Source organism: Panthera tigris, chromosome B4 (genome assembly GCF_018350195.1).
Source record: "Panthera tigris isolate Pti1 chromosome B4, P.tigris_Pti1_mat1.1, whole genome shotgun sequence".
Taxonomy (NCBI): Eukaryota; Metazoa; Chordata; class Mammalia; order Carnivora; family Felidae; genus Panthera; species Panthera tigris.
The window spans coordinates 62,091,667-62,114,115 of record NC_056666.1 but is presented as its reverse complement, the minus strand read 5'-3'; the positions used below and the strand labels follow the sequence as shown (position 1 = coordinate 62,114,115).

General features: G+C 38.5%; 1 protein-coding gene across 1 annotated transcript in view; it reads left to right on the top strand.

The window, feature by feature from the left end:
- Positions 1–22,449, top strand: part of TMTC1 (transmembrane O-mannosyltransferase targeting cadherins 1) — a 275,658-nt gene that overhangs the window by 37,117 nt on the left and 216,092 nt on the right. The window lies entirely within an intron of this gene.

Genomic DNA, 22,449 nt, shown 5'->3' with positions numbered 1-22,449 from the left:
TTTCTCATGTGCCAGGCACTGTTTCGGGCACCAGAGATGTCTTGGTGAATAAGGAGGACAAGGTTTTTGCTCCTGTGTAGCTGATTTTCCAGTAGAGGAAGACAGATACTAGATAACCACCAAGGAATGGACAGAGTGATAGAGAGTGATGGAGAGGGGTGGGCTGGCCTGGCCTGGCCAAAGTTGTGTCGGTTGGTCCGGGAAGGCCTCCTGAATCCTTGTGAATGATAGGAGGAGCTAGTCCTGCAAAGACCTGCCGAGATCTGGACAGAGGGCTCCAGCCTTGGAATGAGCAAGTGGGAATTGAAAGGGGGCAAGGTCAGGAAGGGGGAGAGGTCAGGAAGGGGGCAGGCCCAAATCATGAAGGGCCCTGTTGTCCACGAAATCAAGTTTGGGTTTTATTCTGGGTGGTATAAAGGTTTTTTGTTTGTTTAAGTGTGGAGAGAAATGATTACATTTCTTTTTTAAAAAAATATTCCCTGACTTCGTCGTAGTGCATGATGTGAGGGGGCAAGAGTAAAGCAGGGAGGAGGGTTCGGAGGCTTTTATACAGATTAAGTGAAAAAGAAAGGTCCTGCCCAAGGGTGACAGGCTGGGATGACGTACTGTGTTGGATTTGGGACATCTCTTGGATATAGATCCCAGGACTTGCTAATGCTTGGGATGAAGAGGGGTAAGGGAAAGGCAGGAAATGTGGATTTTACGGTTTCTGGCTCAAACAGTTGAGTGGATGGTGGTGCCAGTTACTGAGAGAGGAAGGCTAGGGGAGAAATAGGTTTCCTAGGAGTTGGAGGGAGGATGAAATCACAGAAATGTGTGAAATTCCTAAAGATGAAAGAAGGCAGAAAAATAGTCAAAGCACTGAGGAAATCTTGACTTTTTAATAGAGGACCATGGAGGAAAAGAAGATAACATTTGGGGAAATTGTACATTTTCTAAGGAAAGGCCAAGGAGGAGAAAAAAGGAGGACTTAATAGAACATTGGAGACTTTCAAGGTGGGTTTGACAACGTGACTCTCGTGAAGGAGGGACCATGTTGGGCTTTGCTCACATTTGTGTCCCCAGTTACTTTCATAGTGTCTGGCTAATGGTAGTTACTCAGATGTTTGTGAGATGAATAAATAAATGAGTTGATGGTAAGAAAGTGTTGGAATGAATCACAGAAAGAACATTTCCAGTGAATTTGGCAGTGAAGGAATGGTGGAAAAGGATGTTATCTGGAGGCTGTTAGGTGTTCGTTTTCATTCTTATTTTAAATTCACTGGACATGTGTGTGTATGTAGATAAGTTGCAGAGTGGAGAGATGAAAGACAGCAGCAGAGAGGGATGTGATGAAATATGAATACCAGGGGGATGCTGGTGAATGTTTAATACCTGGCTCTCCCAAAACAGGAAATCCTGACTTGTAGTGTTTGCCTGTTTCCACGTAAATACCACTACCATGGCTCATTTCAGGCTACAAATGTGATGTCACTGACTGTGGAGTTGGGGGAAATGTACCAGAACCCACCATTATGTAGTATTTCCACTCTCTAGCAGACAACAGGCATAACCTCAAGAGCATAGATAATAGTAAAATGAGGTAAACTAGGAAGCGATGAGTTTTGAGTGTTTACCACCTTTGTCTTTAATACAATTGTAAAACTTTGAAGTTTAATTTAATTTTCAGTAGTGGTCATATTTAATAACTGGCCTGCAGAATTCCTAAAAATTTACTAGACATCTTCCATAAGCCAGTGTGAGTTAGCTCTAGCACACCAGTGAAGAAGGTCCTTTGGGAAAAGGAAGAAAGTTTGCTTTCTGTTATCCATCTATTCTGTACCAGGAAGTGGGTGAGCACTTCCCCCGTGTTACCCTGTGTGACCATCACAATATCCATTTAGGGTGGCTATGACAGTTCCTGCTGCCAGGAGGAAATCAGAGATCTTAGAGGTTAAAAAACCTTGTCCACATTTACATAGTAAGTGTAAGGTCGGGATTGGAACTCAAGTTATTTGACCCCTAAACCTGTGCTTTGCTCGTTGGCCATGCTCTCAAGTCCAGAGTCCCTGGCGAGGATTCAGTTTTGGGGAGGAGATGCCTGTATCATTTTATGTGGAGCTTGCCTCTCTGTTGAACTCCCAGGAGGTAGAAAAATTCTTGCGATTATCCTTGGTCCACAGATGAGGAACCTTTTAACTTGCTTTCATATAGTGTTTGGTGCTAATGCATTGAATCAGATGACCTGCTTTTGTAGGTTACATTTTATTTTGTTTTGTTTTGTTTTGTTTTTAATCTGAGCACCAGGGTATTTATTTTAGAAACAACGGTGTCTGAAGAGTAGTATACAGTACAGCCGGAACTGGGTCAGAGGCTTGCTGAATTACCATGTTTGTGGGCAAGAAGGATCATTTTCCCTCCCTTGAAAAGTGTCATGTATTTTCCCTGTTTGTAAAGGAAAAGGATTATATTTTTGAGTATGCGTTTGATTAGTATTAAAATTGTTTTTGAAATCTATACTTGAACTTCTGTCAGAAGGTAGTCAGGTAAAGCAAATAAAAGTTCAAAAAGGCAGCTCTGTCCTAGTTCTAAAGATCTCTACAGAGAGCTTGTAAATCATGGCTCCTTTGTTTACTTGATCCTGGACAAGTTATTATCTCCGTGAGCCTCAGTTTCCTCATCTCCAAACGGTGAAAGCAGCAGTAATAACACTTTACTCTCTTTTTTTTTCAATATATGAAGTTTATTGTCAAATTGGTTTCCATACAACACCCAGTGCTCATCCCAACAGGTGCCCTCCTCAATACCCATCACCCACCCTCCCACCCCCCATCAACCCTCAGTTTGTTTCAAGAGTCTCCTATGCTTTGGCTCTCTCCCTCTCCGACCTCTTTTTTTTTTTCTCTTCCCCTCCCCCATGGACTTCTGCCAAGTTTCTCAGGATCCACATAAGAGTGAAACCATATGGTATCTGTCTTTCTCTGTATGGCTTATTTCACTTAGCATCACACTCTCCAGTTCCATCCATGTTGCTACAAAGGGCCATATTTCATTCTTTCTCATTGCCACGTAGTACTCCATTGAATAACACTTTACTCTCAAATTGGTTGTCAGGACTAAGAGCAATCATACAGGTAATAAGCATGTAAATAGGTGCTTGGCACACGGGTGGCCGTTCGGCCCATGGCAGCCAGCTTCATCATTATTAGTAGTTAATATTATAAATATTTTCATTTTTGTGTGGGTTTCTAAACACCAGCATGCATCGTGAAAATGGTGAACCTGTAGTATGCAGGCAGGGGATGAGGAGTTTGTGTGTTTGTGTGGAACTTTTTTTTTTGTAATTGGACCTCGAGCTTATTTGCTAGTGTACATTTGTACTGCATGTATAACATTAGGCTGGCAAAAAATTGGGCTGACACTATCACTTAAAATATATTCGGAAGATGGCGCACCTGGGCGGCTCAGTGGGATAAGCAGCCGACTTTGGCTCAACTCATGATCTCATGGTTCATGAGTTCGAGCCCTGTGTTGGGCCCTGTGCTGACAGCTGGGAGCCTGGAGCCTGCTTTCGGATTCTTCGTCTCCCTTTCTCTCTGCCCCTACCCTGCTCGTGCTCTGTCTCTCTCTTTCTCTTTCTTGAAAATAAATAAACATTAAAAGAAAAAATGATTTCAGAAGTTGCTAATTGCAGGGAAAAATCCCAACCCAGGAAAAAACCCTAAATTTATTTAGTTGCTGGTTTTTCTGTGTGATTTGGTGATTGATTTATGGGCAGAAAGTGAAATAAAAAGACCTCAGACTTGGGGTGCACACTCTGGAATCAGATAAAATTTCAGTTGATACTATGTTTTACTGAATTACTCCATGTGAAATGAGGACTGTTTTGTATTAAACATTCCTTTCCTCATCTTCTTCATTATGTTAAATTCATTCACACATGGACACACTTTCCGTTTTGCGTTGGAAAGGTCGGTGAATTCTACATGAAATCTTATCCTCATAACTCCTATTGAAATCTATATATAACAATATATAGTTACTCTTCGTATATATACTTGATTGATTTAATATTTAAATGACAGCGATCACAATAGGTGTTGAAGACAGTTCTTAGCTCAATAGATTCTTGTTCGTTTCCTCTTTTTTCAGCTGGATCTGTCATGGGTCATTCATTCACTCAACAGTATTTGCTGAGGCACCATTTTTGGTGTTAGGAATTTGGCCACTGCCAAATAAACAAAGCCCTGCCCTCATGGAACATGGTGGGATGGTGGCCATGGTGGCCATTTTCTACCTTTGTGGGCAAGACAGTGGTTAGATATTTCAGTTCAGTGGGTCTTTAAAAAGTTTTTCTTGTAAATACTTTGCACATAGGCATGCAAATCAAGAAACTAAGACAAGTTTAGGACTATAGAACAGTTTAGCACCAAAGTGGATTTGTGAGGTAATTAAATTCAGGGGACTTAGGGAGGCATATAAATATTTTGACCTTCACTGATGGAATGGGTAACTGATCTTTTAAGTGTCATTTTAATGCTTTATTTCTGTAGACCTTGCATTGTATTCTTTTTCCCCAAAGTAAGAAATGCTGTGCAGGTTAAACTCCTGAGGTGGAATTTTGAACCTTTATCCACACATATGACCCAGTGAGTAGGGCAAGTGTGTTTCAGATAATCATTGATAGCCTCATATCAGCTTTGAGAGAAACTTAGCAGCAAAGTGAGATTTGCAAGTGACAAAAAAAATCTGTTGAAAGTCTGCATTACTGATGAATAACTTAGTTCTCTTGTGTCCCCCAACCCTCAATTTTACATACTTTTTCTGTTGACCGATCTCAGATGAGCCCTTTTCTTTCTTTCTTTCTTTCTTTCTTTCTTTCTTTCTTTCTTTCTTTCTTTCTTTCTCTCTCTTTCTTTCTTTTTAAAATATAATTTATTGTCAAGTTGGCTCACATACAGTGTATACAGTGTGCTCTTGGTTTTGGGGGTAGATTCCCATGGTTCATTGCTTACATACAGCATACGAGTGCTCACCAACAAGTGCCCTCCTCAGTGCCCACCACCAATTTTCCCCTCCCCCCCATCCACCCTCAGTTTGTTCTCTGTATTTAAGAGTCTCTTGTGGTTTGCCTCCCTCACTCTCTGTTTGTAACTATTTTTTCCCCTTCCCTTCCCCCATGGTCTTCTGTTAAGTTTGTCGAGTTCCACATATGTGCAAACGTATGATATCTGACTTTCTCTGACTTATTTCACTTAGCATAATATCCTCCAATTCCATCCACGTTGCTGCAAATGGCCAGATTTCATTCTTTCTCATTGCCAAGTAGTAGTCCATTGTATATATAAACTACATCTTCTTTATCCATTCATCAGTTGATAGACATTTAGGCTCTTTGCATAATTTGACTATTGTTGAAAGTGCTGCTATAAACATTGGGGTACACGTGCCCCTTTTGAATCACTATTCCTGTATCCTTTGGATAAATGTCTAGTAGTGCTATTGCTGGGTCGTAGGGTAGTTCTATTTTTAATTTTTTGAAAAAACTCCATGCTTTTTTCAAGAGTGGTTGCACCAAAATGAGCCATTTTCAATCTCATTCAGCTGCTGCTTTCAAAAATTTTATGACCAAGAGTGCCTGGCTGGCTCAGTCAGTGGAGCGTGTGATTCTTGATCTTGGTGTTGTAAGTTCGAGTCCCATGTTGGGTATAAAGATTACTTCAAAATAAAATGTTAAAAAAAAAATGAAATGACCAAATGAAAGAGGTGTGGCATTAACTAATAGGTCTACACAGAAAATTATCCAACAATTACAGGTGAAGTTTGTAGGTTCATAATAGTAAATCTCCTCCCCTACTTTAAAAATCTCTTAATGCAAGTGTAAACTTCAATGATGAATCCATGTTAAGAACACAGACCACCTCGTGGAGGTAGATATTAACTAAGATTTTATTACAAAGAGACTTTGCAAATTCTTCAGTTGGTGCTTATCATTTTTCCTCACTTTGCTTTGTTTAAAGATGAAATGGGCCACATTTTGCCAGGGAATTTTCTCTCTTCCTCAGTGGTATAAATTCTTTGGTCTTTAGTTGTAGTTCTTAGATGACTTTATCCAGATCATTATGATTTATTTGGGGGAGGTAGGCACATGATGGGTGGAGGACCAAGAAACCAATTAACTCTCAGGCTGCATTGTATGAAAACAATAACCAAATCAACTAGTATAATTATTGTTAAAATTATTTATTATTAAACAACTTTAGGGACGCCTGGGTGGCTCAGTCAGTTAAGTGTCTGACTTCAGGTCAGGTCATGATCTTATGGTTTGTGAGTTTGTGAGCCCATGTCGGGCTCTGTGCTGACAGCTCAGAGCCTGGAGCCTCTATCAGATTCTGTTTCCCTCTCCCTGCCCCTCCCCCACTTGTTCTCTCTCTCTCTCTCTCTCTCTCTCTCTCTGTCAAATAAATAAAAGTTAAAAAAAACCCAAACAAACAAACATGGGGCACCTGAGTGGGTCAGTTGGTTAAACATCCGACTTTGGCTCAGGTTATGATCTTGCAGTTCATGGGTTCAAGTCCCGTGTTGGGCTCTGTGCTGACAGCTCAAAGCCTGGAGCCTACTTCACATTCTGTGTGTCCTTCTCTGCCCCTCCCCTGCTCTCTCTCTCTCTCAAAAATAAATAACCATTAAAAAAGTAAAACCAAATAAAAACAAAATACAAAAAAATAATGACTTTATAGGTCCTTACTCCATGAGTCTATTATTTGAGCATATCAAAATGATATACTGTTCTGACTTTTGTCCCATACATCTTGAGCATATTCATAGTTTGTCAATTTCTCTTTAACGTAGTGACCTGACCATAGCTTTTGCTAAGACCCTGTGGTACATTTTGGTGTCACTGAACTGCAGACATGCTTAGTGAGTGTAAAGGCACTGGAGAAGGAGGTGACTGATTGTGGTAGGTATTGGTCTTCCTGTGCAGAAAGAAATATTTTCCTGGGAAGGGTGAACAAATGGTGGAGTTTTGCTATAAGAATAATGGAAATGGTGGGAAATTTCTTTTAAAAAATTTTATTTATTTATTTATTTATTTATTTATTTATTCATTCATTCATTCATTCATTTATTTAATATTAAATATAGTTTAGTGTCAAATTGGTTCCCATACAACACCCAGTGCTCATCCCAACAGGTGCCCTCCACAATGCACATTGCCCACTTTCCCCTCTCCCCCACCCCCTATCAACCCTCAGTTTGTTCTCAGTATTTAAGAGTCTCTTATGGTTTTTCTCCCTCCCTCTCTGTAACTTTTTTTTCCCTTTCCCCTCCCCCATGGTCTTCTGATGAATGGATAAAGAAGATGTGGTTTATATATATACAATGGAATACTACTTGGCAATGAGAAAGAATGAAATCTGGACATTTGTAGCAACATGGATGGAACTGGAGGGTATTAGGCTAAGTGAAATAAGTCAGGCAGAGAAAGACAGATATCATATGTTTTCACTCATATGTGGATCCTGAGAAACTTAATAAAAATTTTTAAAAAGTAAAGAAGTTAGTTTTAAGGCAGTGTTATCAGGCTTCTTTTTTGTTTTTGTTTTTGTTTTATTTTTTAAATTTATATCCAAGTTAGTTAGCATATAGCACAACAGTGATTTCAGGAGTAGATTCCTTAATGCCCCTTACCCATTTAGCCCATCCCCCCTCCCACAACCTCTCCAGTAACTCTCTGTTTGTTCTCCATATTTAAGAGCCTCTTATGTTTTGTCCCCCTCCCTTTTTTTATATTATTTTTGTCTCCCTTTTCTTATGTTCATCTGTTCTCTGTCTTAAAGTCCTCATATGAGTGAAGTCATATGATATATGTCTTTCTCTGACTGACAAATTTTGCTTAGTATAATACCCTCTAGTTCCATCCACATTGTTGCAAATGGCAAGATTTCATTCTTTTTGTTTGCTGAGTAATACTCCATTATATATATACCACATCTTCCTTATCCATTCATCCATCGATGGACATTTGGGCTCTTTCCATACTTTGGCTATTGTTGATAGTGCTGTTATAAACATTAGGGTGAATGTGTCCCTTTGAAACAGCACACCTGTATCCCTTGGATAAATACCTAGTAGTGCAACTGTTGGGTTGTAGGGTAGTTAGATTTTTAATTTTTTGAGGAATCTCCATACTGTTTTCCAGAGTGGCTGCACCAGCTTGCATTCCCACCAACAATGCAAAAGAGAATCTCCTTCTCCACATCCTCGCCAACATCTGTCGTTGCCTGAGCTGTTCATGTTAGCCATTCTGACAGGTGTGAGGTGGTATCTCATTATGGTTTTGATTTGTATTTCCCTGATGATGAGTGATGTTGAGCATTTTTTCATGTGTCAGTTGGCCATCTGGATGTCTTCTTTGGAGAAGTGTCTATTAATGTCTTTTGCCCATTTCTTCACTGGATTATTTGTATTTAGAGTGTTGAGTTTGATAAGTTCTTTATAGATTTTGGATACTAACCCTTTATCTGATATGTCATTTGCAAATATCTTCTCCCATTCTGTTGGTTGCCTTTTAGTTTTGCTGATTGTTCCCTTCACTGTGCAGAAGCTTTTTATTTTGATGAGGTACCAGTAGTTCATTTTTGCTTTTGTTTCCCTTGCCTCCGAAGACGTGTTGAGTAGGAAGTTGCTGTGGCCAAGGTCAAAGAGGTTTTTGCCTGCTTTCTCCTTGAGGATTTTGATGGCTTCCTGTCTTACATTTCAGTCTTTCGTCCATTTTGAGTTTATTTTTGTGTATGGTGTAAGAAAGTGGTCCAGGTTCATTTTTCTGCATGTCGCTGTCCAATTTTCCCAGCACCACTTGCTGAAGAGACTGTCTTTATTCCATTGGATATTCTTTCCTGCTTTGTCAAAGATTAGTTGGCCATACATTTGTGGGTCCCTTTCTGGGTTCTCTATTCTGTTAGTGTTATCAGGCTTCTTAGTTATGAACTGTGTTTATTGCAATAGTATCATTAATATGCCTTTAATGTTCATTAGTAGGGTTGATTTGCCAAGCTGGGCTTTCGAGTTCTTTCAAAGTAGCTTTTCCAAAATATGGAACTTACCAGAAAAGTATTCTCTTCTATGGCTAGAGAACTTTTTTTTCCTCTTACTATTTCTTAACCATTAGTTGGGAGTGATGTTATTCTTTTTGAACCAGATCTAGAGTATATGGTAAGGCAGGAATTATCTTGATGAGTTTGACTGAAAGCTTATTATAATCTGCTTTGGTTCTTGAACTGAGCTCAGCACTAAAATGGATCATTTCAATAAAGTGTTCCTTGGATTCATTCAGAACTTAGCACTAAAAGCTTCTTCCAAATAAATCACATGCTAAGGAGGCAAAATTCCTTTTAATTTATGGATAGCAGTTGGTAGAGTTCCTAACTGCTGACAGCCCCTGGTTCATTCTGTTTAATCTTGATTGGGTACTGATTCTTGGCAATCTTCAATCCCCTGTGAATTTCAGTCAGTAGATGATAAGTTCTTTCGTCTCTCAGTGTAGAGCAATCAAGCTTAGGCATCTGCTTTCCAACTGGATGCACAGGGACATATGTTGAAAGAGAAAACTATCAGAATGTAGGCATTTCTGGTTGGCATGCAATTTTGTCACTGCCACAATAGGCTCTTAGAAGAGGATCCCGGGTCTCATGCTTTTCCATTGCCTCACCAGTTTCTATATGGAGCACTCCACCTCTGTCCTGTGTGGTGGTTAAGAATCTGGGTGGCTTCAAGGCCACCAAACATCTCTCTCTTCTTTTTCAGAGCACAGTGAGGGCACTTAGGATGGTTAGGTAGTGTAGAGCTGATTTCTTTGCTCTTTTAGTTAATGCTACTGGCATCCAGCTTAAAATTTTTTTTCTCTTTATCTTTTTAAATGTTAGCCTGCTGAGAGGTTGTAGAGTGATTGTGATGGCAGTATCAGTTCATCTTAACATTGTAAATACTCAGGGTTTATATAAATAACTCTTTCACAAGGAATTATTCTATGCCAGGCAATACATTCATGATGGTTTCAGATAATTTGGTGGGATGTACAGTTTGTTGTTCTGAAAACTGTCTGCCACGGGTTTCGATCTGGTAATATGTTTTGCAGATTAAATGTAACAGAATCTTAAAAATATGCATGCTTGAAAAAAACAGTTTTTTAAAATCCAAGTGGGCTTTGGAGGGACCTCTTGTCCAGCAGAAGGAAAAAAGAATTGTGGAAATACAAATGAATGAAAATTTCCTTATTCAGAAGCCAGCATCGTGATCATGTATGGACATTACAGGTACCACTGTCACTCGCATGGAGTGTGTACTTACCAACTGCCAGAGATCGTGTTACAGGTTCTATGAGCAGCTTATAATTTTAATTTTTATAAAAACCTATGAGAGAGACAGTGTACATTGCCGTAAAGACCAGGGGTTCATATCAGAGTGCCTGGGTTCTAATTCTGTTCCACTGCTTACCATGTATGTGATCTTTGGCAAATTCCTTCAACTCTCTGTGTCTCCATTTCCTTGTGGGTGGGTGGCAAGAATACTGGTACCGACCCCATGAGGTTATTGGGAGGAACAAATGGGTTAATGTATGAAAAGAGCTTAAAATAGCTTTTCACTAATGGTAGTGTGGAGATTTAGCTCCCCTGGCCCCTCATGCTTAATTTATACCAAAACCAATGTGGAAGAATTCTTGTTTAAAAATCTTCTTCTTGTCACACTCACCTTTTCTTTGCCACATTTATGAAAGAAAGTGATATGGTCTTGATCTTCCTTGTTTGTGATATTTAGTTACTTTCTCTTTTTATGAGTTTACAATATCGTAGAGGGAAATGATTATAAACGAGAAAGATTCTTGTAGCCATGATGGAAAGTTCATTGAGGTTTAGCAGGATTTTAGAATGTCTGTGCTACCACTTATTCTTAACTGATGAATGCCATCCTCATTACAAGTCGTCTCAAAAGATGTCTTTAGAGCTATTTTTAGTTTATGAGATGAATAGTCAGCTTTTTAAAATTTTATGTATTTAGAATTACTATAGAATAAAACATCACGTTAGTCAACAAGTCATTAGGTTGAAAATAAAATAATAAAGACTTCATTTACCTAATAACCATATAGGAAGATGTGTATCATGTTATAGATTTATGAATTTTTTAATGCCATTCATGTTATTCAAACCATGATCTTTTTATTACTTTATGTATAATGTAGAAAAAGCATATTGATTTTAAAGTCACCCTAAGCAGCAGTCTCCATGAAGAGCCTGGCATTAAAGATTTGCTAGTAATGATTTAACCTCTAAAAGTATTGGTAAAATGTTTAAAGGGAACATAAGTATAGATTTTTAGGGAATGAAGGCAATTAATATATCATAATTTAGAAAAAAAGAAATAAAACAAGTAAACCCAAACCCCCAGTCAAGGTTGGACGGAGGGAAAGAAGAATGTTTATGTCTCATGTTAAGAGCTAAACATGCCCTCAGTCCCCAATGAATAACCAATACAGTTCAACTTTGGGTGGTAGAGCTTTTAGTTCCTGACACTTAAGTCTTTATCATAGATTTTTTTTCATACTTTGCATTTGGCTCTTGTAAGTGATTTTTCTTTGGGAGCTTGAAGGAATGTGACTTCGTGAAAGGAATTATGATATGTAATACAATTATGATGAAAGGAAAGTTCTGATTTTAAAAAGTTGTCTATTTAATTATAAAACTGTAGCTTGGGTTTCCGTGCAAAGTCACTGAAAGACGGTGCATTTATCCTCAATGCATTGTGTTTCTCTCTTCTTTACAGTGTGTCACGTGCAGCCTCAAAGGGTAGGTAAACCTTTTACATAAATCAAGATTGGGTGCCAGTCTCCAGATATTTTTAAGCAGGAAATACAGGTGTGATAATAGTTGGTGGCTAAGAGGACATGATGTCTTGAACACTGCAACTCTCATCATTGCCCCTCATTGCTATTTGTGAAAAATCTGAACAATGTAGGTGTAGGGGTGCTGATAATTATTATTTTTTTTTTTTGAAAGGGAAGAGTTTTTTCCAGGTTGGGCTGTGGGTGTAAAGAAATGAGGCAGCACTGGGTAGCGTAAGGAGCCATGGCCTGGTCGGTGGGAAAACTGGGTTTCACTCTGATTCTGATTTGCTATGGTCCTTGGGCCAGTTACATCACTTCTGTGTGGATTTTTGTTTTTCGTATCTGTGACATGACACAGGGAGACAGGATGGAGTGGTTTCATGGCATTTGCTACTCTCTCTAAGGCCTGTTTTAGCCAAACTCTTCCCTCTTTGAATTAGTGTCTTCCATGGGCATGTGTGTGGTTGGGAGCTGTGGAGGGGTGGGGGGGCGGTGGGAGGTTGACCCTAAAAGGAGACCACTCTGAGAGATGACCATAATGAGAGGCTCTCATAAATAACTAAATGGACAGTGGAGGAAATTCTGCTAATGTGCATTTTGTTGTTCTCTCTTTTCCTTTTCTGTCTTGAATTCTTGACTACCCAGAGTCTTTAGAACTTAAGTCAAATGTCTTGATGAAAAATGTCCATATTAAAAAAGATTAGAGGAACCTGGGTGGCTCAGTTAAGTGTCCAACTCTTGATATCAGCTCAGGTCATGATCTCATGGTTCATGGGTTGGGACCCTGAGTTGAGCTCTGCATTGACGGTACGGAGCCAGCTTGAAATTCTGTCTCTCTCCTCTCTCTCCACCCCTCCCCTGCTCTCTGTCTCTCAAAACAAATAAATAAACTTTAAAAAATCTTTAAAAAAAGATTAAATTTGGCCTTATACATATTTTACCTTCAGCCATCATAGTTGTAGTCAATGTTGTGCATTTGCAAGCTGACTACTGCTGCTGACTATTCAGAGGCAGTTGATTCATTTCATTAAAAAACATTTTTTAAACACTTAGTATAAAAATGTCTTAGGGATCATTTGCTTGCAAAGAACAAAACCTTCTGAAAACTTGCTTAAGCAAATTGTATTTATTAGAAGGATACACTAGAATCTAACAGCACGCCAGCATGGGTATCAAGCCTGGTTTCTGTGCGCAGGAACTGGCAGAGCCAAAACATTTATTTTTTGCTTCTTGGGGATTCATGCTCTCTTGCTTTTTAAAAATCCACATTGTTTTCCTTTTTGTCTCTTTTTAAAGACTGACTTTTCTTAATTTGGTGAGTGCCGGGCTGCCTCAATCCTAGATTCATACAGCCTCTCAATTCAGTTCTCCATATGAGATGGACTAGAATTATTGTGTCCTAACTCCAAATTCCCAAAAAGGAGACTGGTTGGAAATCAGCATCAATTTGCTTACATCCCCGTGGAGAAGTCATACAGATAAAAAGATAATGTCACTGGTTTATGCACACTGAATTATGGAATACACAGGATAAGACATGTCGTCACCTTGGGAAGTCTGGCTCAAGCTGAGTCTTAACAGATGAGACAATGAGCTGAAGAAAGGCAGGCCAGTCTTTCTAGGCAGAGAGTACAGCATGAGGGAGAACACAGAGGCATGCACCTGCAAAGTGTGTGTGCATGTGTGTGTGCGTGTGCATGCATGATCATGTGTGTATATGTGTACATCATGTGTTTGCATGTGTGTATGTGTGCATGAGTCTCTGCGTGTGCACATGTGTGTACAATGACAAGCAGCTTGGGACTTGAGTAGTGGGAGATGAGGCTGAGAAGGCCAACAGGAGCCCTGTCATGAAGGAATTTGGGAGAGATGCCAGGGGACTTTGACTCTTGTGCTTGAAGGGCGACAAGTACAATGGCATGTTCATCTTTGTTCCAGATTCATACATATAAAAGTCTGATAATAAAGCCAGATGAGACATATTATTTATATGAAGATGAAAAAACTCAACCCATTTGATACTAATTTGTATACTTTTGAGAATGACAAAGCAGTGATTCTGAGATTTTTAGTATAATTGAATCCTGCATATTTGTGAAAACTCAGTATTCTTTCTTTGTCTTTCAAGATTGTGTTTTATATAAAATTATCTTTACACATTTTTGTAGGTTTGGAAGGATTCTCATATTTATTTAGGAAAAGTTACCAGGAGCCTTAAGATCGCATTTGCCCATGGTAGGGAAAGGCTATATCTTTTATCAACACCTGTTGATTGATCTAAGCCTTTTCAATTTATGATTTTCTTCTAAAGAATAGAAAGTAATGGAAACTTCATGGAAGTGATAATCCCTTCCTATTATGCATTCAGTATACTAAGTTTGACATAATTTTGATTTCTGGTTTCTGATTAAAATAATCATTTCTTCTTATGTGTATTGTGTCCAAGCAGCTGTTGTGTTTTGTATTGGCACAGATAATTGCTTTTCTACTTGGCAAAGAATATGAGCAGATGCAAAACAAATATCTTTTTCTGGCATGGTCGATTGGAAGCTCTGCAGCCCAATATTGACTGCGTTTTCATAAGTGATGTAGCAAGTGCAGCTCAATGTCAGACTGCAGCTGTTAACTGCCAAGAATCCACTTTGGCTAAGATAAATTCTGACCAAGTTTGTACATCAGACTTAGGCTTTGAGCGTGAATATAAGAAACAACAGTGTAGTGTCCACATAAGGAAAATAGTACATTGACATGAAGGCCTCTATTGATGCCATTGCCCCCAAAAGTGATTCTAGAATTTCCTACCTCGTTTCCCTTTAATAGTGATGGGAGCACTGGTATGCTCAGTGGGTAAGTACATGGATCCTGGAGTCACACAAAACAGATTTAAGTCCCAGATTTCTCATTTAGTAGCAGTATAAACTTGGATTAAGTGATTTTCACATCCATAAAATAGGAATAATTAGTTCTTATAAATGGAATGAGGTTTCTAAAGCCTGGGGCCCAGTACAACACAAGCCCAATTAGCACTCATTATTCACTAATGTGAAAATGTCCAGTGTTTCTACAGTTGGGCATGGGGGAAATACGTTGTCTGTCTAATATATCTGTGGTGTTGGTATTCAATGTCTTGAGAACTTTGAGAATTTTGCCTCATTTCGTTGGGAGGTACACAGACAGAATATGGATTGCCTGTGTCAATCCAGGAGAGAAGCATTTAATTGTCACCATGTCCTTGGGAGGTAGATCTTCCCACCACATTTATGTATGTGAAGGACAAGACTCAAGTAGGTTGAGTGATTTTTACACTGTTACATAGTTAGAAAGTGGAAGATCCAGGATTTGAACCCCCATCCGTCTGATTCTACTATACAGGTTATCGAGATCAAACCCTTTACAGTGTTTCCTGGAAATATTATAAGAAGCTCTTAGAAAGGACTATTATGGGGAAAGCAGAAGTATTCTGGGAGCATTAATCTGCTCTTTTTTCTGCATTTCATGGAGCCTGTGTAGCTTTACTCTTGTTTGTTTGTTTGTTTGTTTATTTAATATTGATTTTTGAGAGAGAGTGAGAGCTAGTAGGGGAGGGGAGAGAGAGAGGGAGACAGAAGATCCAAAGCAGGGTCTGTGCTGACAGCAGAGAGCCCTGTGTGGGGGCTCACGAGCTGTGAGGTCATGTGCTGAGCTGAAGTCAGACGCTTAACCAACCATGCCACCCAGGCGCTCCTACTCCATTTTAAATGTTGGGTGCTGATGCTCCGCTTGGCTCTTGGCCATGTCATCATCACTCCGGAGATAAGGGGGATTTCGCTGCTTGGAGCACCCAGCTTAGCACTGTTTAGAAAACTATTCTTCATTTTAAACATTTTTTTAAACGTTTTTATTTATTATTTTTGAGAGCCAGAGGGAGACAGAGCACGAGCAGAGGGACAGAAAGAGAGGGAAACACAGAATCCGAAGCAGGCTCCAGGCCCTGAGCTGTCAGTACAGAGCCTGACATGGGACTCGAACTCACAAACAGCGACATTATGACCTGAGCCAAAGTTGGACACTCAACCGGCTGAGCCACCCAGGTGCCCCAAGAAAACTGTTCATCATTTAAAGAGAATTACTGGGTGAGATGTGTCACATTTCATCTGTAAGCAGTCATTAAATACCATTTTTCAAAAGTTCTGTGAAGCAACAGTGAACTAGCTGTTCAGTAATAGATGAGATCCTCAGCCCCTGATGATTATATCTGCTGAGTTTTCTGCTGGAAGGTTGTGATGCTTTTCAGTGAAACTTTTCTGTGTGTGACATTTCTGAAAGATGGATTGTGTATGTGTGAGAGAGAGCGAGAGAGAGAAGAAAGAGAGGGAGAGGTAGTATTGCTTTGTGGATTTTTGATTCGGACTTTTCAAAGTTAATGTACATTGGAATATTACTGAGCCATAAAAAAGAAAGAAATCTTGCCATTTTCAATAACATAGGTGGGCTTAGAGGGTATTATGTTCAGTGAAAGTCAGACATAGAAAGAAAAATACCATAGTTTTTCACTTACATGTGGAATCTAATAAACAACAACGACAACAACAACAAAATGAACAAACAAAAGCAGAAACAGCTCCGTAAATACAGAGAACAAACTGATGGTTGCCAGAGAGGGGAGGTGGGGGGATGGGCAAAATGCGTGCAGGAGTGAAAGGTACAGGCTTGCAGTCCTGGCATCAGTCATGAGGATGAAAAGTACAGCATAAGGAATATAGTCAATGATATTGTCATAGGGTGTTGTGGTGTCAATAGTTACAATAGTTGTGAGTATATAGCATAACATGAGTTGTAGTTGCTGAATCACTATGTTGTGCCCCTGAAACCAATGTAACATTATGTGTCAACGGCACTTTAGTTAAAAACAAGGATGAAATGATATAAAGAAACTAAAGTAAAGCCCTGTAATAAATATATAAAAGAAATAAATAAAAGAAAGAATGAAAAAAATGTTCTGTCCCTGAAGAATTTGCTGTTATGGAAATCCAAAACAGTGATGAATACTTTGAGAAACTGACCATTTGCTACCCTAGACTGTAAACAAAGAAACACAGGCAAGCCGGATACCTTATAATGAACTCTGAGTGCTTATCAATCATGAGGGCTCCTACTGAGCGAATGTAGGCAATAGTAAAGCTATTCACTACCAAGAGAGTCTCAAAAATGAAGTAACTTGCTGAACCTCAGAAAAAACAAACACGAACTAGAGATTTTAAAACAGAAATCATGAACCCTACAACTACACTAAGATACAGGAGAAAAAAATTAGAACCTTTCACTGGTATACAATGGCCCAACATTGTTTTCTCAACTCAGTGACTTACTCATTTGTTCGGTAATGTTTTATTGTTTAGCTGTTTTGTGCCTAGTTAAGGGGTAGGGCAGTAATGATAAATAAACCAACACATATGCGAGGAGAAAAAAAAAGTTAGTGCATATCTGTGAAAGCAATCACTGTGGGAATTCCAAAGCAATTCATTGTGGTTACAGTGGCCCGTCATTGTTTGTTTGTTTGTTTTTACTTTTCCTTTTTAGAGAAGTTTTAGGGTCACGGCAAAGTTGAGAAGAAGATACAGAGATTTCCTGTCAACTTGCTCCCACACATGCATAGCCTCCCCCATTATCAACATCATTCATCAGAATGGTACATTTGTTACTAAAGATGAGCCTACATTGACATGTTATCTCACCCATAGTTCATAGTTTACATCAGGTTCATTTTTGGAGTTATACATGCTGTGCATGTGCAGTTGTATATGGACAAATGTATAATGACATGTATTCATCATTATAATACCTTAAGAGTATTTTCACTGTCCTAAAACTCCTCTGTGCTCCTCCTTTTCATCCCTCCTCACTTCCCCAATTCCTGACAATCATTGAATTTTTTATTGTCTCCCTAGTTTTGCCTTTTCCAGAAAGTCATATAGCTGGAATCATATAGATGCAGCCATTTCAGATTCGCTTCTTACACTTAATAATATACATTTAAGTTTTCTCCATGTTTCGTATGGCTTGATAGCTTATTTCTATTAGTGCTGAATAATATTCCATTGTCAAGGCGTAGCACCCACCACAGTTTATTTATCCGTTCACTTAATAAAGGACATTTTGATTGCTTCCAAATTTGGGCAGTTACAAATAAAGCTATCATAAATATCTGTGTGCAGGTCTTTGTATGAGTGTAAGTTTTTAACCTCTTTGGATAAATACTAAGGAGTGCAATTGCTGGGTCCTGTAGTGCATGTATGTTTAGTTTTGTAAGAAACTGCCAAACTGTCTTCCAAAGCGGCTGTAACTTTTTGCATTCCCACTGGCAGTGAATGAGAGTGCATTTTGCTCCAAGTCTTCATCAGCATTTGGTGTTGTCAGCTTTTGAATTTTGGCCGTTCTAGTAGATGTATAGTAGTATCTCATTGTTGTCTTTATTTTCAATTCCCTGGTAACATATGATGTGGAGCATCTTTCATATGCTTTTTTTGCCATCTGTATATTTTCTTTGGTGAGGTGTCTGTTAAGGTCTTAGACCCTGACCCATTTTTTAATCAGGTTGTATGTTATTGTTGAGTTCTAGGAGTTCTTTGCATATTTTGAATAGCAGTCCTTTATCAAATGTATCTTTTGAAAATATTTTCTCCCAGTCTGTGACTTGTTTTCCCATTCTTTTAACATTATTTTTCACAGGATAAAAGCTTTTAATTTTAATGAAGTCCAGCATATCAATTATTTCTTTCATGGATCATGCCTTTGGTGTTTCATCTAAAAAGTCTTCTTCATACACAAGCTCATCTACATTTTCTCCTATGTTATCTTCTAAGGGTTTTATTGTTTTGTGTTTTACATTTATGTCCGTGATCCATTCTGAGTTAATTTTTGTGAAGTCTATAAGATCTGTTTAGATTTATTTTTTTTTTTTGCATATGGATATCCAGTTGTTCCACACTATTTGTTGAAAAGAATATCTTTCCTCCATTGTATTGCTATGCTCTTTTGTCAAAGATCAGGTGATTATGTTTCCATAGGTCTGTTTCTGAGCTCTTTATTCTGTTCCATTGGTCTGTTTGTTCTTTCATTAATACGAGACTGTCTTGATTATTATAGCTTTATGACAAGTCTTAAAGTTGGGTAGTGTTAGTCCTTCAATTTTATTCTTCTCCTTCAATATTGTGTTACTGTAGATTTTTTGCATCTTCATATAAACTTTAGAATCATGTTGTCAAATCCACAAGATCATTTGCTGAGATTTAGATTGGATTGCATTGAATATATAGATCAAGTTGGGAAGAACTGACATCTTGTCAATATTGAATCTTTCTGTCCACGAACTTGGAACAGCTCTCCATGTATTTAGTTATTTAATTTCATTTATCAAAGTGTTGTAGTTTTCCTCATAGAGATCTTGTGAACTTGTACTTAATTTGTTACATTTATACTTAAGTATTTCATTTTGGGGGGTGCTAATGTAAATGGCATTCTATTTTTAATTCAAAATTCCACTTGCTCATTGCTGGTATGGAGGAAAGCAGTTGACTTTTGTATATTAAGTTGGTATCCTGCAACTTTCCTATAATTGCTTATCAGTTCCAAGGTTTTATTTTTTATGTTTTTATTTTTTTTTGTCTATTCCATTGGATTTTCTACATAGATGATCATGTGGTCTGTTTTTCATATCATTAGTTTTTATTTTTATTTTTTAAAGAGGAAATTTTAAGGAAAGTCTGCTTTTCTTTTTTCCATTTTTTTGGTCTGAGAAATACAAAATATTCTGGCAAATATGAAAAAATAATATAACTAGCACCCATATCATGTTTGGTCGTGTTTATTTCCAGGGTTTTATTTTCCCTCCTAAGGAATGGAACTATATTGGTATAGTTGAACTCTACTTTAACATTGCCTTTGGTCTCATTTCCTTTGCTGTCTCCTCAGAGGCAACGACCATTCTGGATCTTGTATGTACAAGCTGTTTTCTGAGACCACATCTTTCTCACTTGAATTATGCTTCAACCTCTGGTTAATCTAGTCATATAGTCAATTTTCACATAGAAAATGGATTGAAAGGTCTGTGTGGCTGGGGAGAGAATGTACCCATAGGAATCTCCAGATTTTACCTTACTTTCATCTCCTTAGCCTATAGTCTGTAGTAGACCTGAGGAGTATCTTTAGATCTGGAATAATGCAGAGAGATCTAATCTGAGAAAGCCCCAAATTGTGTGAGGCTGACTCCGAAGTTTCTTGTTTTCTCTTGCTTTTTTTTTGTCACCTGTAACAACATCTGCTGTACAGTTGATTCGCAGCCCATTATAGGTGGATATGGCTCTGCTGGCCCCTGGGCCCCAAGACCCTCCTGATCCCTTGGCCCATCTGAGCCAACAGTGACTCTTAGCAATACTTACCTCAGCTTTTGAGGGTTAGCACTGGAGTTACAAGTGCAGTCACCTTTCTTCCTTGCCCATCAACTTTTATGCTAGAGTATTTTATGAAATGTCATCACTTCAACGAGTGTAACTTCATAAGTATTTACTAAACACATGCTAAATGATGAGGTGATGATTCTCTTATGGATGTAATACTGAATTCCAGTAACTAATCCTCCAGAGTATACTGAGTGTAGTTAATAATAACTAACATTCATTGAGTATTTACTATATTCATACACTGCTTTGAGAGCTTTACATATATTAACTCAATCCTCTTAATAACTCATGGTTTGCTGCCATTATTATCCACATTTTACTGATGCAATAATGGGGCCATGGGGAGGATAAGTAACTTGCCCTGAATAATATAGCTAATATGTACAGAACCTGGAAGTCTCATTCCTGCAGCCTGGCTCCTAAGTCTTTTCTTTTAAAATCAATTCACTATATTTTTCCTCTGCAAAGAGACATTTGGTGAGAAATTTCATAACTTCAAAAAGTGATCAAGTTGCCAGTTTAAAGATGTTCCTCTTTGCAGAATGCAGAAAGTTATATGCATTCATGCCTTTATGAGGGTCAGCCTTCTGAGTGGCTGTCGGTGTTTCCCTCTGTCATGGGCTTTACCTCTGCTCACGTAATTCAGCTTGGTTCTGGGCTTTAATGAGAACACAGTAGGTATATTTTTAAGTAGGCTGGAATAGCCTAATTATTATGATAGTAGTGAAATACTGTGGAGAAGCAGAACTCACACAAACAGATGTATCAAATTATGTTCTGACAGTGTTTACAACCAGTTGGGATAGCTGTGGAGGTTCCAGACAATCCCTTTAATCGTAGCACAGTTTAAATGGCAATAGATGTCTTGAGGCAGAAGGATTCATACCTCCTACAGATATTGACCGTCACAGCATCTGTTGTAAAAAGCAAAAGAAGAAAACAAAAACTCCAAATAATCAATATTAAAATTAAAGTAAAATTAAGTTATTTTTTTTTAAATGAGCTTTGTGAAAAATTGCTAGTGGCAGTCCAGTAGGAAAAGCATGGCAAATTTGTGTGTTCTTAAAGCCTTTTGTTCAGACATTTCCATAATGTGATTCATAATACATATATATTTTCCATTTGGTTTGTGGAACTGTCAAAGTAACTTATGATCTTCTAGCTACTGCCACAGCCCAGAGGAAGAGTCTGCCAAATGTAAGGAAAGGAAAGGAGAAGGCCTGATATTCTGGGAAGGGGTCAGGGATTCATCCATGTGAAACATTCTTGCGTTTCCTAGAACCCACTTGAAAAAATCAGAGCATGTCAGTTAATCTTCAGGTTAGAAAAGGCATGTGGCCTTATTAGAGGCAGGCAAACTCAACAGGGTGTTCAACAGAAATAAATAAGTCCTGTGGACTTGTACCTCCCTGTAGTTTAAGAGACACATGAAAATGTAAGAAGGCAAAAGGCAGTCTTGGATTAGGAAAGAATAAATCATAGCTTAAATAGGTACCTTTTGTCAGCTCGGTGAGAAAGCAGATGTACCAAGATATATTTTAGGGCACATTAAGTTCCTGGGTTGAGTGAGAGAGAACAGGGATCATTGCATTATGCAAAGGTACAAACACTCCAGCAGCAATATCAGAAGCAAGTTACTTTCTTTAGTAAAATGTTGGATATATATCTTTAAAGAAAAATAAGTAAACATCTTTAGGTGCATTAATGTTCTGTGGAAACTGCAATGAAAAGAAAAAGTGGCCTTAGGTTGCCAAAACAAAGAAATGGGAAGCTTCCCAAGAAAAACAATAGAGTAACTGCAGAGCAATATTGAAACAGGTGAAGAAAAGAACATGATGTGCTGTGTACAGAAAAATTATTGATGGCATGGAAACTGAGGGAAAGGCTGATAAAGAGTGAATAGAAAAGTAGCTCATAAGAAATTCAAGCTCACACTGAGGCATAGAGCCAACCTGATTGCAAATTTTGTCAGGTTGCAGCCAGGAGACGGAAAAGGCAGGATGTGTTCAGAAGATGGAATATTTTATCTCAAAATGTGTTAATTCTGGAAGAAAAAGAGGCATGAGTGTGGTAACAACTGGGACTTTCGCCTAACTCTTGAGACCTCTCTGTGTCATCATAATGGCTGTGTTAGTCTTTGACATCAGG